Source organism: Balaenoptera borealis (genome assembly GCF_965194805.1).
Source record: "Balaenoptera borealis genome assembly, chromosome: 7".
In the NCBI taxonomy this organism is placed as follows: domain Eukaryota; kingdom Metazoa; phylum Chordata; class Mammalia; order Artiodactyla; family Balaenopteridae; genus Balaenoptera; species Balaenoptera borealis.
Window position 1 is genome coordinate 123,544,168 of NC_138864.1, and position 15,298 is coordinate 123,559,465.

The window sequence follows — 15,298 nt, forward strand, 5'->3', positions numbered from 1 at the left end:
TTTAGCATAGTTTTTTAAGAAATTGATAGGCCAAATCAGGAAGGATATGGAAGATTTGAACAAGCCAATTAACAAAATTGGCTCGATTGATGAATATCTAGAACACTGCACCACAGGACTACAGAATATTCATTCTTTTCAGGCATACACAGAACATTTACAAAAACTGACCCTATACTACGCCCTAAGTGTAAACAAATTTTAAAGTATTCAAATTACACTGAATATGCTTTCTAACCATACTTTAGCTTTTAAGCTAGAAGCAAATAACAAGAAATGAGAAATTCATATACATATACATAAATAAGATAAGAATTGTGCTCCTAAATAGCCTGTGTGTCAATGAAGAAATCGTAAGAAATATTTTGAACTGCAGTATAAGAAAATACGGCATATCAAAACTTGTAGGATAAAGCTAAATCAGTGCTTAGAAATGGGTAGGAATAAGTGAGCGTGCAAAAAAAAAAAAGAAAGGCTGAGAATTTACAAGGAGGTACAAATAGGACAACAAAAGAAATCCCCCAAAACGTTAAGGCATGTAAACATAAGAGTAGAAATTACTGAAATAGCATACGCATAATAGATACAATCAAGAAAGCCAAAAATTGTGGTTTTAACAAACCTAACAAACTTGACCAGTTTGTGGTGTGATTCATCACTGAAAAAAGAAGGCACAAATCACCAATGTCAGGAATGAAAAAGGTGACATCCCTACAGATGCTGCTACAGACCGTATGAAGATAAAAAGATACATCAAACTTTGCCAAAAATTTGAAAACTCAGACAACTCCCACAAGAATACAACTTAACAAAACAGACTCAAGAAGAAATAGAAAACCTGACTAGTCCCATGACATTGAAAAAATTGCATCGGTGATCAAACATCTGCCCACAAAACTACAGACCTAGAAGTCTTCTCTGATAAATTCTACCTCATTTAAGGAGAAGGTAATTTCAGTAATACACAAAGTATTCCAAAGAACAGAAAAATGTAGAATACTCTGACTCATTTGTGAGACTAGCATAACCCTGAAACCAAAACTTGAGAAGAACAGTACAAGAGAAGAAAGTCACAGCCTAATCTCCAGAAATGCTCAAAGAAGCAAAAATCTTAAAGTATTATCAAACAGTGCAGCAGTTTATAAAAAGAAAAAAACATCATGACTGAGTTGGTTTTATTGCAGAGATTCACAGATGGTTTTGACATTCGGAAATCACTAGTGGTAACACATCATCATAATAAAGGAGAAAGATCATCTCAGTAGCTGCATAAAGATCATCTGATAAGAGCCAACATCCATAAATACTCTAAGTAAACTGGGATGAGAAAGGACATCGCGGGCTTCCCCCGTGGCTCAGTGGTTAAGAGTCCGCCTGCCAATGCAGGGAACACGGGTTCGAGCCCTGGTCCGGGAGGATCCCACATGCCGCAGAGCAGCTAAGCCTGTGCGCCACAACTACTGAGCCCGCATGCTGCAACTGCTGAAGCCTGAGTGCCTGGAGCCCGTGCTCTGCAACAAGAGAAGCCACCGCAATGAGAAGCCCACGCACCACAAGGAAGACTAGCCCCCGTGGGCTGCAACTAGAGAAAGCCCAGGGGCAGCAACAAAGACCCAGACAAAAATAAATAAATTAAAAAAAAAAAAAAAGGGCTTCCCTGGTGGTGCGGTGGTTGAGAGTCTGCCTGCCAATGCAGGGGATACGGGTTCGAGCCCTGGTCTGGGAAGATCCCACATGCCGTGGAGCAACTAGGCCCGTGAGCCACAACTACTGAGCCCGCGCATCTGGAGCTTGTGCTCTGCAACAAGAGAGGCCGCGATAGTGAGAGGCCCACGCACCGTGATGAAGAGTGGCCCCCGCTTGCCGCAACTAGAGAAAGCCCTTGCACAGAAACAAAGACCCAACACAGCCATAAATAAATAAATAAATAAATAAATAAATAAAATAAAGGAATTCCTTTAAAAAAAAAAAAGGACATTGCTTAATTTGATAAAAATTATCTACCAAAAAAAAAAGGCTTACGGTAAACATAATACTTAATGTTGACATATTGAACAATTAAAGGAGGCCGACTTCCACACTGTAATTCAGCACTGCAGTGGATGTCCTAGGCAGAACAGTGAGCAAGGAAGATGCAGATTTGAAGATGAGAAAAGGAACACAGGAGTCATTACTCACAGGTGATATGACTATATATATAGACAGTTGAAAACATCTATAGATAACCTATTAATGGGAGAGTTTATAAATGGCTAAAGGCCAATATATCAGAGTAAGTTGTATTTGCATATACCAACAACTGGAAGTTAGAAAATTAAAAAATTGGGGGGGACTTCCCTGGTGGCACAGTGGATAAGACTGTGCTCCCAATGCAGGGGGCCCAGGTTCCACCGCTGGTCAGTGAACTAGATCCTACATGCTGCAACTAAGGAGCCCGTGTGCTGCAACTAAGACCCAGTGTAACCAAATAAATAAATACTTTTTTAAAAAAGAAAAAAAGACATTTTTATAGTAACAAAAATTCAAGTATCTAGGAATAAATCCAACAAAGATTTATATGAAGAAAACCACTGAGCACTTTTTATGAGTTCCTTCCTTCCTTATTCCTCACAACAGTTTAGGTAGCTGTAAATACTATCATTATCTCCTTTCTTTTTAAAATAAATTTTATTTATTTATTTATTTTTGGCTGCATCAGGTCTTTGTTGCTGCACGTGGGGTTTCTCTAGTTGCAGAGAGTGGGGGCTACTCTTCTCCGCGGCATGTGGGATCTTCCCGGACCAGGGGGGGTTTCTCTAGTTGCAGAGAGTGGGGGCTACTCTTCTCCACGGCATGTGGGATCATGTGGGATCTTCCCGGACCAGGGCTCAAACCCATGTCCCCTGCATTGGCAGGTGGATTCTTAACCACTGCGCCACCAGGGAAGTCTCCATTATCTCATTCTTATTTTACAGATGAGGAAACTTGCGCAAGGTCACACAGCCACTAGGGGACTGAGCTGTGCTTGGAGCTTGGGTAATCTGGCTTCAGAGCAAAGTGAGATCCTAAAACATGCAGAGCAAGAGCGCACTGAAAGCTGCACCTTCAAGTCTGAGGCAATTCAGAGAGGAAGAAAAAAAGATTATCTTTAAAACTACTAACCTGAAACATTTATTTGTGCATTATTTGTTGAATGCTCCCCGCCCCCAAATCTAAGCTCTATGAATGAGGGCGGATACATATTGTACTTCTGCAACAACACTGGGTCAGGGACATAGTAGGGGTTCAATAAACATGTATTGAATATCTGAATAACGCTTTTATTTGGATTTGAGACACCAGAGAGTGAGGGTATTGGAATGAATTCATTGAAAATTTCCAAGAGTTTATAGAACCCTTGAATTCTAACTAAAACTGTGAGCTAATACCATCGACACCTGGGGTTCAGCGCTGTGTTTCTGCTTCCGCGCCCCCCCCCCCCCATTAAGAGGCTGGTCACGCATTATAACAGGAAAGAAGTTAGAAACATTCTTTCCTAGTCCTGGAGCATCTGTGTCCACTTGACTCAGACACTCCAACCTCTCCACTCTCAAGGTTGTAAATGTTTCTGGCTTGGTGGTGATCTGAACTTTAAGGTGACGAAGGACAAGACCCTAGAGCAGCAGACCTGGGCACACATTGGGGTCAGGTCGGGGCCCACTTGCACAGATTCTAATGGTCTGGAGTGAGGCCCGGCCCTCTGTCACCTATATATTGACTTTCAGGTGGTTGTGAGCAGAAAAGGAGGCTCTTCTTAGCCTGGGATGCCTCACCGTCCATCAAATTGCATGGAGACCACTTTCTCTGTCAAACCGAGGCAGAGTGGCTGCATTTCTGAATTCCAGTTTAGGAGGCAATTGCTGGGCTTCAGTTCCAGGGCCTCGGCGCCACCTGCAGGGGAGGACAAGCAATTACAGATCAAAGCTGCAACCAGTGTGGTCTGTGGGCTGAAAGGAAGACTGAGAAGCCATGAATAGGCCCCTTCTATTCCTAAACAATTTGAAGGACCCTCAAAGCTTCCACTGTGCAGCACATGAGGTCATCCTGTGTGTGCGTCCTGGATGTGGGGTGAGCCCATGTCTTACTGTCGCCAGGTTTCTCTCCCTAAAGCAGAGCTTGATGCTGCTGCCACCTTGCTGGGGGTGGGGAGTGGGGTCAGCGTCCTTCAGAGACTCCCCACCGATGGCAGAATCAGGTCCCTCAGCTTACCCCGGCACCCAGAGCCTTCCATGGGCTGGAAGACTTAGCTGAACAATCTCTTCACGCGCTGACTTCTCTCACAGAACTCATACTTCAGCCCGGCTCCTTACGCATACCTGAGCCCAAACATTCACATTTTTCCTTGCTGTCCCCCCTGCCAGAAATACCCTTTCTCAATTTTCACATTTTATTGGGCAAAGTCCATTTTATTAGCAAAGCCCAAAGTTGGTACCTCCACCATGTTTCCTGTAGCCAGAAGCGAGTCTATCCTAAGTGTTTCCATGTGACTATGTGGATTGTTTCACATTATAGTTCTAATCACTGGACAATATTTCATGCAACTGAGGCACCATCGTTTATTTGGACATATTTTCACTCTTTGGTGTTTGCAGTGCCCACGGCTTTTTTCCTGTTTTGAAATCCCCTAAAATAGGATCACTGAATATGTATTTTAAGGCTCTGGACAGGGAAAATCAAATGATTTCTGCAAGACATTTAGCATTAACAATACATATCTGTATCAATTTTACAAATATATATCATGTAGTGGAATTGATATGTTTCCCTTTAATTTCAAACCTACAGAAAATGCAAGAGAATGGTACTACGAACATCCAAGCATGCTTCACCTAGAATTCACCAGTTGTTAATATTTAGCTGCAGGTGCTTTACCTCTCTCTCGCCATATGTATAGACATTTTTTCTTTTTTGATGAACCATTTGTAAGTATACTGCAGACATCATGGCATTTCTCTCTGAAATATTTCATCATATATATCCTAAGAACAATCTCTTACATAATCATACTACTACTACCAAGAAATTTAACTTTGACATAATAATCTCATTGCATAATGCAGTCTACATTTAAATTTCCCCAATTGTCCCAATAATGATTTACAATTTATTTTTGTCCAAGATTCAACTAAATGTTATGCATTGCATTTGGCTGACACATCTCTCATCTCCTTTAATCTAGAACCGCCCCTACCTTTTTTTCTTCCATGACATTGACAATTCTTTTTTTTTCTTTTTTTTTTAATGAATGTACTTGATTTACAATGTTGTGTTAGTTTCAGGTGTACAGCAAAGTGATTCAGTTCTGTGTATATATATATACATTATATATATATATATATATATTCTTTTTTCAGATTCTTTTCCATTATAGGTTGTCACAAGATATTGAATATAGTTTCCTGTGCTATGCAGTAGGTCCTTGTTGTTTATCTGTTTTATATATAATACTGTGTATCTGCTAATCCCAAACTCCTAATTTATCCTTCTCCCACCACTTCCCCTTTGGTAAGATTTCTATCTCTGTGAGTCTGTTTCTGTTTTGCAAATAAGTTCATTTGTATCATTTTTTTTTTAGATACCACAAATAAGTGATATCATATGATATTTGTCTTTCTCTCTCTGACTTCACTTAGTATGCTAATCTCTAGGTCCATCCATGTTGCTGCAAATGGTATCATTTCATTCTTTTTAATGGCTGAGTAATATTCCATTGTGTATATATACCCCATCTTCTTTATCCATTCATCTGTTGATGGACATTTAGGTTGCTACCATGTCTTGGCTATTGTAAATAGTGTTGCTATGAACATATGGGTGCATGTACCTTTTCGAATTAGAGTTTTCTCCAGATATATGCCCAGGAGTGGGATTGCTGGATCGTATGGTAACTCTATTTTTAGTTTTTTAAGGACATTGTCAGTTCTTAATATGTCAGAGCAGTTGTCTTATACAACACCCCATTGTCTGGTTTTGCCTCATTGTTTCTTCATGACTGGATTCAGGTTCAAGGCTCTCATCAGGACTAGGGAATGCTGAGCGCCTCTCATTGCTTCACTGTGTCAGGCAGTTCAGGGTCCCCAGGTCCAGGGAAGACATGAGGGAAGGAGAGGCGTCTGCCAGGAACTACGATTTCCAGCCTGCAAAGCGCACCTCGCTCATGGCTGAGGGGACGTGAGACGTCGAGTCTCCTCCCTGACCCTGGGGAAAGGGATGGAAATCCAAGCAGAGCAGCCGGTGAGGATTCCAGAGTCTTTGTCCAAGTCCCTGCCGCCAGGAAGGGAGAGAGGGTACAGCCTGGGGAGGGGGGCCTCCAGCGGCCCCAGAGTTGAGGTGGCCGTGGACCACTGTGGAGCTGGCGATGGCTTGGCTACTGGCCTCAGGCTGCTGACCCCGCCGGGCCCCATCAGCATCCTCGGCTGTGTGGCGTGAGCTGGGCAAGTGGCAGCCTCTGTGTCCGCAGCCAGCGCAGGGGCAGGAAGGGAGCCTCAGCCGCCGCCTCCGGCGCTCTCCTGCGTGCAAGTCAGGTGACCTACTGTTTACCCACGGCTGACACTTGGTGAGCTTGTCCCTCAGCGCCCACGTGGTGCCCAGCACAGGCGAAGTGCCCGGGGCTTGTTAGGTGTGACCACTCAGAGCGCCTCCCCTTGAGACTGGAAAAGGGAAATTTTAGACAAAATAAAAGAAATCTCCCTGCAGTGAGAGGTGGGATTTAGACTCTTAATGTTCTCTGGTATCTTAGAGATCCTGAAGCTAATGCTCTCAGACCTGACTGCCCCTCAGGGTAATGTGGGCGGCTGTCTGCACCCACTCCTGGGACGCTCCGGCACCGTCCCTGAGCCGGTTTCTGGCCCTGGGTCTGCGAGGTTGGACCCCTCATCTCCTCGGGCCCCGTTGCTCGTTCATCCTCACACAGGAGGCCAACGCACCACCTCACCTGGTCTCCGAGGCGGACAGACTAGCCTGACTACAGGCTTATCACGTGGCATGCGCTTGATGAAAAGCAGGTCTGCTGTGGGGATGAGACTTCATGTTATCAGCGCTATGAGAGAGGGGAGGAGGGGAGAGAGAGAGAGAGATGGAGAGATGCCTACACCAAGAGGGACATTGCAGTGTCAGAGTACTTAGACGGTACATGAACTTGGACCTTGGACCGTGTGACCTATAGCCAGTGCCCCTCACGTGAGCTGCATCCCCAAAACCTACACGTATTTCTAACAGGCAACTTTTCTCCTAAAATCCATCCCATTCTCTTTACTCTCTCATTACCACAGTTCTTCACTTGGGACCTTGCCACTTTTGCTGTGACTTCTGTTTATAGAGCCGTCCTGGTACATGGAAGGGAATATTCTGGAACACTCATGCAGGAGGCTTTCCCTCTGCTCTGCTGAGCAATCGCAAAGGTGACGCCTGTGAGCTAGTGTTTAAGGCAAACAAAAACGACCTGATGCTGAAGTTCATGTACAAAAACACTAAACAAGCAGCCAGTTTTGATCCACCCATCTTCACGTCTCAGACTAGCTGGTGGATATGCCCATCTACACACACACACACACACACACACACTCATTCACATACACACACACTCATTCACACACATGCACACTCATTCACATACACACACCTCTTCAAACTGACACGTTGTCACACTCACACACATTCACACTCACACACGCTCAGGTGCTGAGGTCCTACTGTAGCTTCTTTCCCAGGCCGCCCCCTGGGAGCGTTTTACCTGGCTCCCGGGTACACAAGAGCACTGATGGGGGGGTGGCCCTTGGCCGGCCCAAGGAAGCCAGCACCGTGCTGGGAAGCCCACGTGAACACGGCAACTTGAAGAAGAACTGCAGGCAACCTCTAGCGTCTGGGGTGGCCTCCACCCAACACCCAGCAGGGAGCCGCGGACCCTGGCCCTGCAGCCACAGGACATGATTCTGCCAGCCCCAGTGAGTTCAGAGCGGATCTGTGCCAGCTGAGCCTCGGATGGGAACGCAGCTGGGCTGACACCCTGACTGAAGAACTGGGGCCCCTGAGAAGAAGGGCCAGACTCCAGACTCCCAGAGGCTGTCAGAAAACTGCCTTGTTTTAAACCGTTTAGTGTACGGTTATCCATCACGTAGCAGGAGATAACGAATGCACCTGCATAGCCAGCTTCATCTTCTTTTAGTATATTTACTCTCATTCTGATAATTTTTAAAAGTCATAGAAAATATGCGAAAGGCAAAGGTGTAAAGAAGAAAATAAAAATACCCCACAATAGCTCACATTATTAAGTGCTCGTAAATGTGCCCGGCACCACAACAAACTTTACCTAATTTAATCCTCCAACCAACCCCCGCTGGGCAGGGAACTGAGGCTCAGAGAGAGTGAAAGCCTTGCCTGCAGTCACACAACTAGTAAAAGTGGTGGATTCAGAACAAAAACCAATCTCTGCCGGGTTTCCAGCCAGAACGTCTCACCTGCTATACCAGGGCTCTCGGCTTTTTTATGTTTGAGGCACACTTTCAGACAGAATTTGGGCACCCACTTGAAGGGATTTTAAGATCTGAAACAACGTTACACAAGTCTGGGGAAAAACCCATAATCCCAATGACATTTTACCACCCATAATCCCAATGACATTTTACCAAAGTCTCCAAGAGTCCATAAAAGCATTCAGCTGTAACGCGATTTACTTGGTGGCCTTGTCTTTCTGTGTTGCTGTTGAAATATAATGATTCCTAGCTGAGCCCACATTCTAATTCAGACCCTGTATTCTCTAGGAATGTGTCTTTGGCGCTGGCCTGACCTTCGTCCGCAGCATGTACTTGTCACTCGCCCCAGCTCTTTTCCATCACCAACCCAGTGCCCCGCTCCCTTTCCCCTACTGACCAGTTGATCCAACTTTCCACACAGAAGGTTGCTGCCTATTGCGGTGCTTTCTCTCAGGTTAGGAGCTCTCAGCCATCCCTAACCTCCCCCTCGCTGGTCTGCGAATTGCTCCCCCTCAAGATGCTCTCTCCCTTCCCCAAAGAAGGAGCCACAGAATCCCAAGAAGATGAATGTGCCCTAAGCCACTCCCACTTGCCCAGGCCTTGGGTATCCGCTGACTGACTCAGCCCTCCCACCCGCTCTGGGCTCCTGGGGGCCCTTCCTACCCCCATCAGCATCAATAAAAGCTCCTGTCTCCGGTGGGGAAAAAAAAAGAACAACGCTGGTTACCACTCGCTGAGCACTTACTATGTGCTGCTCACAATCATGACGCTCTGTAAGGACGGAGGTTGGAAAGATCAGAGAATAGTCCTGCCCTGGATGAGTTTTATAAAATAAGATTCAACGTGTTTTTCAGTAACGTTAGCTAATTTTAGACCCAGAATTCGCCAGGCCCTGTGCTCCATCATGTCATTATTATGCACTATTTCATTTCGTCCGGTGAAGTGTCACTCCAGCCTCATCGTGCCGAGAGGAAATGGACGCTTAGAACGGTAAGTCACCTGCTCAGCCGTGTGAGCGAAAGGGCCGCGCTGGTGCCGGACAAGCTCCGCCCAGGGTCCTCTCTTCGCAGTCATACCGGAGGTACATTGAATCACATCCATGTAAGAGTGCAGAGTCCTCTTGCCACGGTCCTGCCAGGGCTCTCCTCTTCCTTCACAGGGCCCCCTCCAGGGAAGGGGTTCCTTCTCTTCCTTTTCTTGCTCGATGCTGCTGGAGCCCAGTGCGTCAGAACTCATCTTTCCAAGTCCAGAGGGGAGGCTGCCTCACCAGCGTGGGGCTCCCATGTTTGCCTGGAAGTGGCTCCAGGTGGTCCAGGAAGAGCTGTATCCCTAGCTGCAGGCGTTGGCCCCGGGGCCTCAGTTATCACTTCTGCCCTTGTGGCATCATGGCTGCTTTGGTCTGGAGGATGGTTCTGGAAAGCAGGCTGATGAAGATGACCTTGAAGGGCCACTGCTGCCACCTTCTTTGCCTTTCGCAGTCAGGAGTGCAATGATGCTCGGCATAGTGGCATCACGGGGAATGGTTACCACCTGGATGTTGGGCAAGGTGGGGTGTTAATAACCTTGACCCCAGCTGGAAACTTGCAAGTGTCAGACTCTGACACCCCCTTGGAGGCCTGCACTGAACTGGGCTCCCTTTGAGCAGGGGTCTTAGGCCCTTCCACTGCTGATTCACCTGGAGGGATGGGGAGGGGCAAGTCTCCATCTTCTGAGAATCAGTGGTTAAGAAGAGAAGGAGTGGATCTTTTCATGGATCTGTACGTTTATCTTCCGCTGAACACCACGAGAGTGGGCTCTCCAGACCACAGCTCCTGCTCCCACTGCTGACGGAGCAAGTTCTGGGCTCCAGCCTCCTTCAGCTTGTGTGGAAAAGCCAGGGGCCCGGAGAGCCATTCTTTCAATGGTAAACCAGGTCAGCTGGGTCCTCTGGTGGTGGGAGAAGAATAAGGGATTCCAGGAAGGGAAGGAGCTCTGGGCAAGGGGCTGGAGGACCTACTTCATGTTTTTAATACTGTTTGTGTAAACCAAGGGTAGAATGTCAGGAATCTTTTTTTTTTTTTTTTAATTTATTTATTTATTTATGGCTGTGTTGGGTCCTCGTTTCTGTGCGAGGGCTTTCTCTAGTTGCGGCGAGCGGGGGCCACTCTTCATCACAGTGCGCGGGCCTCTCACTATCGCGGCCTCTCTTGTTGTGGAGCACAGGCTCCAGACGCGCAGGCTCAGCAATTGTGGCTCACGGGCCTAGTCGCTCTGCGGCATGTGGGATCTTCCCAGACCAGGGCTCGAACCCGTGTCCTCTGCATTGGCAGGCAGATTCTCAACCACTGCACCACCAGGGAAGCCCTGTCAGGAATCTTTTGATTGCAAGGTGGGAAGCTCAACTCAACTAACCAAGATGTAAAGAGAAATGTATCGGCTCATTGAATTCCCGGGAAAGGGTGTCAGATGGGTCCTTCTGGAAGCAGGTAGAGGTAGGGGGTACCTACCCCAAGAGATATCCCAAGAGATATATTGGGAGGTAATTCCTGTGAAAGATTAAGAAAGGGAGAAAACAGTCTTAGGCACAATGTGGATGTGACACTTCGGAAAGGAAAGTTGGGAGGAAGCAGAATCGTGCAGGTGGGACTTCAAACCGCGAGGCATAGAGTCTCGGCCGACCCACAGGGCGCTGCGGAGCAGAGATCCACAGTGGGCAGGAATAGCCAGGCCTGAGTTCCCAGCCACGCTCCAGGTTGGCTGGGGACTTCTTGGGGAGGGCTTGGTCTCGGCTCACAAGCTGAGGTGGACTCAGCAGGCCGACCGGGCCACACTCGCCCACAGCGGAATGGAGTGGGTTTGGAAGGGAAACCCAAGCGGCGCATCTCTGCGGCTGCCACAGAAAGCCAGGAATGCCATCTGGCCTCGGGAATGTCAAGAATCTACGGTTCATCTGATGCCAAGATTCTCTCCATCTCTCATCCCTGCTTTTCCCTGTGGTCAGCTCCATTCGCCTTCCCCGAAGACTAGCCTCGTCCGCATGATAAGAAATACGGCCTACAAAAGCTTCCGACTTTGACAAGTACGGCCTTTGCTCCCCGGGAGGGTCTGACTCACACAGTCTCTGATGCAAAGCTCAGTGCCCTGCAAAGGGCCCCAACGGGCCAGCCGATGTTGGGTTCTCACCTGGACAATCGGCCAGTACGGAGGGCAGGACCACGCGAGCACGTGGCAGCTTCACCCGGCCACGTCGGTGAAGCAGGAAGAATAAGGGGGAAGCTTTTTCCCGGAAGGGCAGCTGTGCTGGATGAATAAGGACCAGACGTCTAGTCCAAGCAGCCTGTACATCTGGCCTCCACTTCCTCCCTCCAACTTACCTTCGCACCCTCTCAATCTACTTTCCGCCCCACCACTCTGCCGAAGCAGCTTTCTAAGTAACCCGCCCCACCAACGATTTCAGAGTTAACCAGCCTGATGGTCCTGTAGGAACCGTCAGTATAAGAGGTGGCATGGGGCTCGTTCTGGTCTCAGTGTCCCCACACACGACGCCTCTCGGGCTTGTCTGTCCAGCCTGGGGGCTCACGGCCACCCCCCTCCCTGGGAATTTCCATTTCTCCCATAAACAGGGCAGAACACGGCACTCGTACTGCAACCAGCTGACCTCACCCTCCTGGTCACGGCTGACCAAACCTGGCTAAACTTGCCTTGAGCTTAGCCCGTCCGATGTTCTCCTCTAGGAATTTGGAACTGAGAAAGTCAGTCAGTCATTTGACTGACGGTGACAGTGGGAACTTGGAGGTGCAGAGGCTGAGGAGAGGCCGCTTTCACAGGCCACGTGAACAAAGCAGCAGGAAAGCTGGAGCAGGAGAGGAGGGGCCTGGCCGACAGCCGGCACCAACCGCCAGACTTGTGAATGGGGCCGGCTGGGACCGTCCAGGCCCTGTTGAGCCCCAAAGCCACAAGACGACAGTGACATGAAGGACCCCAGGTGGGGCGGGCCAAAAATCTGTTCTCAGGGTCCAGCCCAAGTTGCTAAGCCGCAGAACCATGAGCACGTGAATGGTGGTGGTTTTCAGTCACCCAGTATCAGGGTGAAGGTCGCACGGGAGTGAAATCTGGTCCAGTGGAGAAGGCGGGTCTGACAGAATGGGTTTGAATGTGATGATGGAAGAAAAAATAAAGTTGCTTCTTGCTTGCCCCCCACCCAGTGCAGCTCATTTAATGAACCAGTTACACTTGCAAAAGGCCGTCCCCACAGTGACACTGGATAGGTCCTCGATTTTTCCCAGGAATTCTCAAGTACCTACCTGACTTTAGATAGTCAGTTGGAGTTTTGGGGCATCTCCCTTGTCCCGCTCAGCAATGGTTCCCCAAACAACCACTTTCACAGAGCTGTTGAAACCTTGGAAGATTGTTCTCTACACCCTGCCGGGTAGTAACTAGCACTGGCCCCAAGAGGAGAGGAGGAACCTGTGACCTTGACTGAGAATAGAAGTGGGGTGAGGGGTGAGGACCGCTGCTTTGTTTCCTTCCTGAAACAAAGCACAACAAAGCCAGACGAGACAGGGCTGTGCCGGCAGCTGCAGCTGCGAAATGAAAAGCCCCGGTCAGACTGTTCCCGGGGAGGGGGTACCCCGTGGGCAGGGAGGCACTGGGCTTCCTGGTTCCCGCCCAGCTAGGCCCTCCCAGGGGTGTACTCCAGCCCCCAGGCCCAGCCAGGCTGGGGCGGGGGGGCTTCGGTCTGGGCCCAGAGGTGAAGGTGTGTGAGTCCTTTGGCTAATTATGCTTCCTGATCTGGCCCCAGCCCTTCAGCTCACTTAGCTGTGGGTTTGACTACCCGACCCTCCCAAGCCTGCTGAACAGGAAGGGGGTTGCAGAGCCGGGGTGTTTCCTCTGGCCCCATCGCAGTTTCCAAATTGCCTTTAGGCTCCTCCTATGGTCGGGGCAGCCTAGGCGGAGGATCACAAGGAGAACGGACACCTGCCAGCAGGACCTGCCCTGGCCAAACCGAGGATTCTAGCTTTCCTTATCTCCCACCCTCAGTCCCGGGCTGGGGGCCTCTCTCCCTTTCCAGGCCTCTGTTCTTTCACGTGCAGGATGAGGGGTTAAAATTTCTGAGCTTCAGAGACTCTGAAGGCCACGGGCGGGCTTGGGGTCGGGGTGGAGTGGTCCACATGCCCTCTGAAATTATATGCAAACTGTTGTTTCTCTGCACGTTTTTCTGGGGAGCATTTCAAACGTCTTACCAACCTGCTTGGTGGTCCACAGAAGTTTAGAGACCGCTGGTCTAGAAAATTCCCAGGCCCCTCCAACACCAGTGTTCTTGCTTTCCCTTCGGGTCCGCTCTCCCAAGTGGGGCTCTTGCCTCTTCTGGGTCTGTGTGTTTGTCTTCTCATCTGGTAACATAGGTATAGGTATATCTGGAGGAAACACAAATAAAGGCCATATGTTACATCTGGCTGTTAAAACGGGGGAGACGTAAAGTATGTGAGATATACCTGACATCTAACTCTGAGAGTTGCACCTGAGCAGTCAATTTAGCCTTAAGCATTCTGGCAGCCGAGGGAAAAATGGATCGCTGAATTTTATTCTCTCCCCAGGATTTATGCTTCCCCGTTACCGTGACTTAGCTCGAAGCTATGACTCTGAAAAGGTGGATTCTAGGCACCAAGGCTCTCAGGAGGGGAAAGATGGGTGGCCTCCTCTTCCAGCTACACAGTTCAACTAGCACCCAGTGAACCGGGTCCTAGGAGTCCCCACGGTAAACAAGACGCCCGACCTGGAGCTGCCCCCAGTCTGCCCGGGGAAACGAGGCCCTCACATCCCTGAGAGCTCAACTGTTCTAAACCTCAGCTTCCTTACCTGAGAAATGAGGATAGCCCAAGGGCACTTTGGAGAATTAACTAAGAGCCTAGGTCAGCTAAGCGCTCAGTAAGTTTTAGGTATTTGGAAACACAATGCTGCAGATAGCATCAGATGTGGCCTTGAGTACCTAAAGGAGGAGATCCCTGAGGCCGGGCCCTCGGGAAAGACCACCGCCCCACCCGAGGAGGGGGCCTCCATCTGGGCTTGAAGAAGAGGTAGGATTTAAAAGGGAAGTGGAACCTACATGGGAAAAGAATCTAAAAAATTGGATATACGTATGTGTAACACTGATTCACTTTGCTGTACGGCAGAAGGTAACACAACATTGTAAATCAACTATACTCCAATAAAAATTAAAAATAAAATAAAATTGATGTATAGTTGATTTACAGTGTTGTGTTAATTGCTGCTGTACAAATAAATAAGTAAATCAATAACTTTTTAAAAGATAAATAAATAAAAGGGAAGTTGAGCTGGGTGGGCACTTCATGATGGGGAAACCAAGGGAGGCAAAGAGGGGGGAGGTGGGGAAGACTCGGCAGGATGAGGGGGAAAGAGCAAGATGAGCTGAGGTTGGGGAGGGTTTTTACCCGGGAGGTTTGGGAGATAAGTTAAAAAAGGTTTGTTGGGGCCAACTGCAGAGGGCTTTGAATTAAAACCCCAAATATTTATTGAGTGCTGGCTGGGGGACGGGAGCCAGGCTGGACGCCAGGGAAGCTTGCAACCCACAGAGGAAGACAGACGCATCCACAGCTGACCTAAGACAACGCACCAACTGCTGCGAATTTGGATGCGCCTAGTGAAGAAGGTGCGTTTAAACTGTAGGAAATGAATGAAAGTTTTAGGCTGGGGCATCACAAGCTAAAAGCAAGACCCCCCTACCAGTTGGAGGATACATTGGAAAGTGGGAGGAGCTGGAGGCCAGACCTGATGGGAGGAGGTAGCAGTAGTCCAGGCGGTCGGCAAGC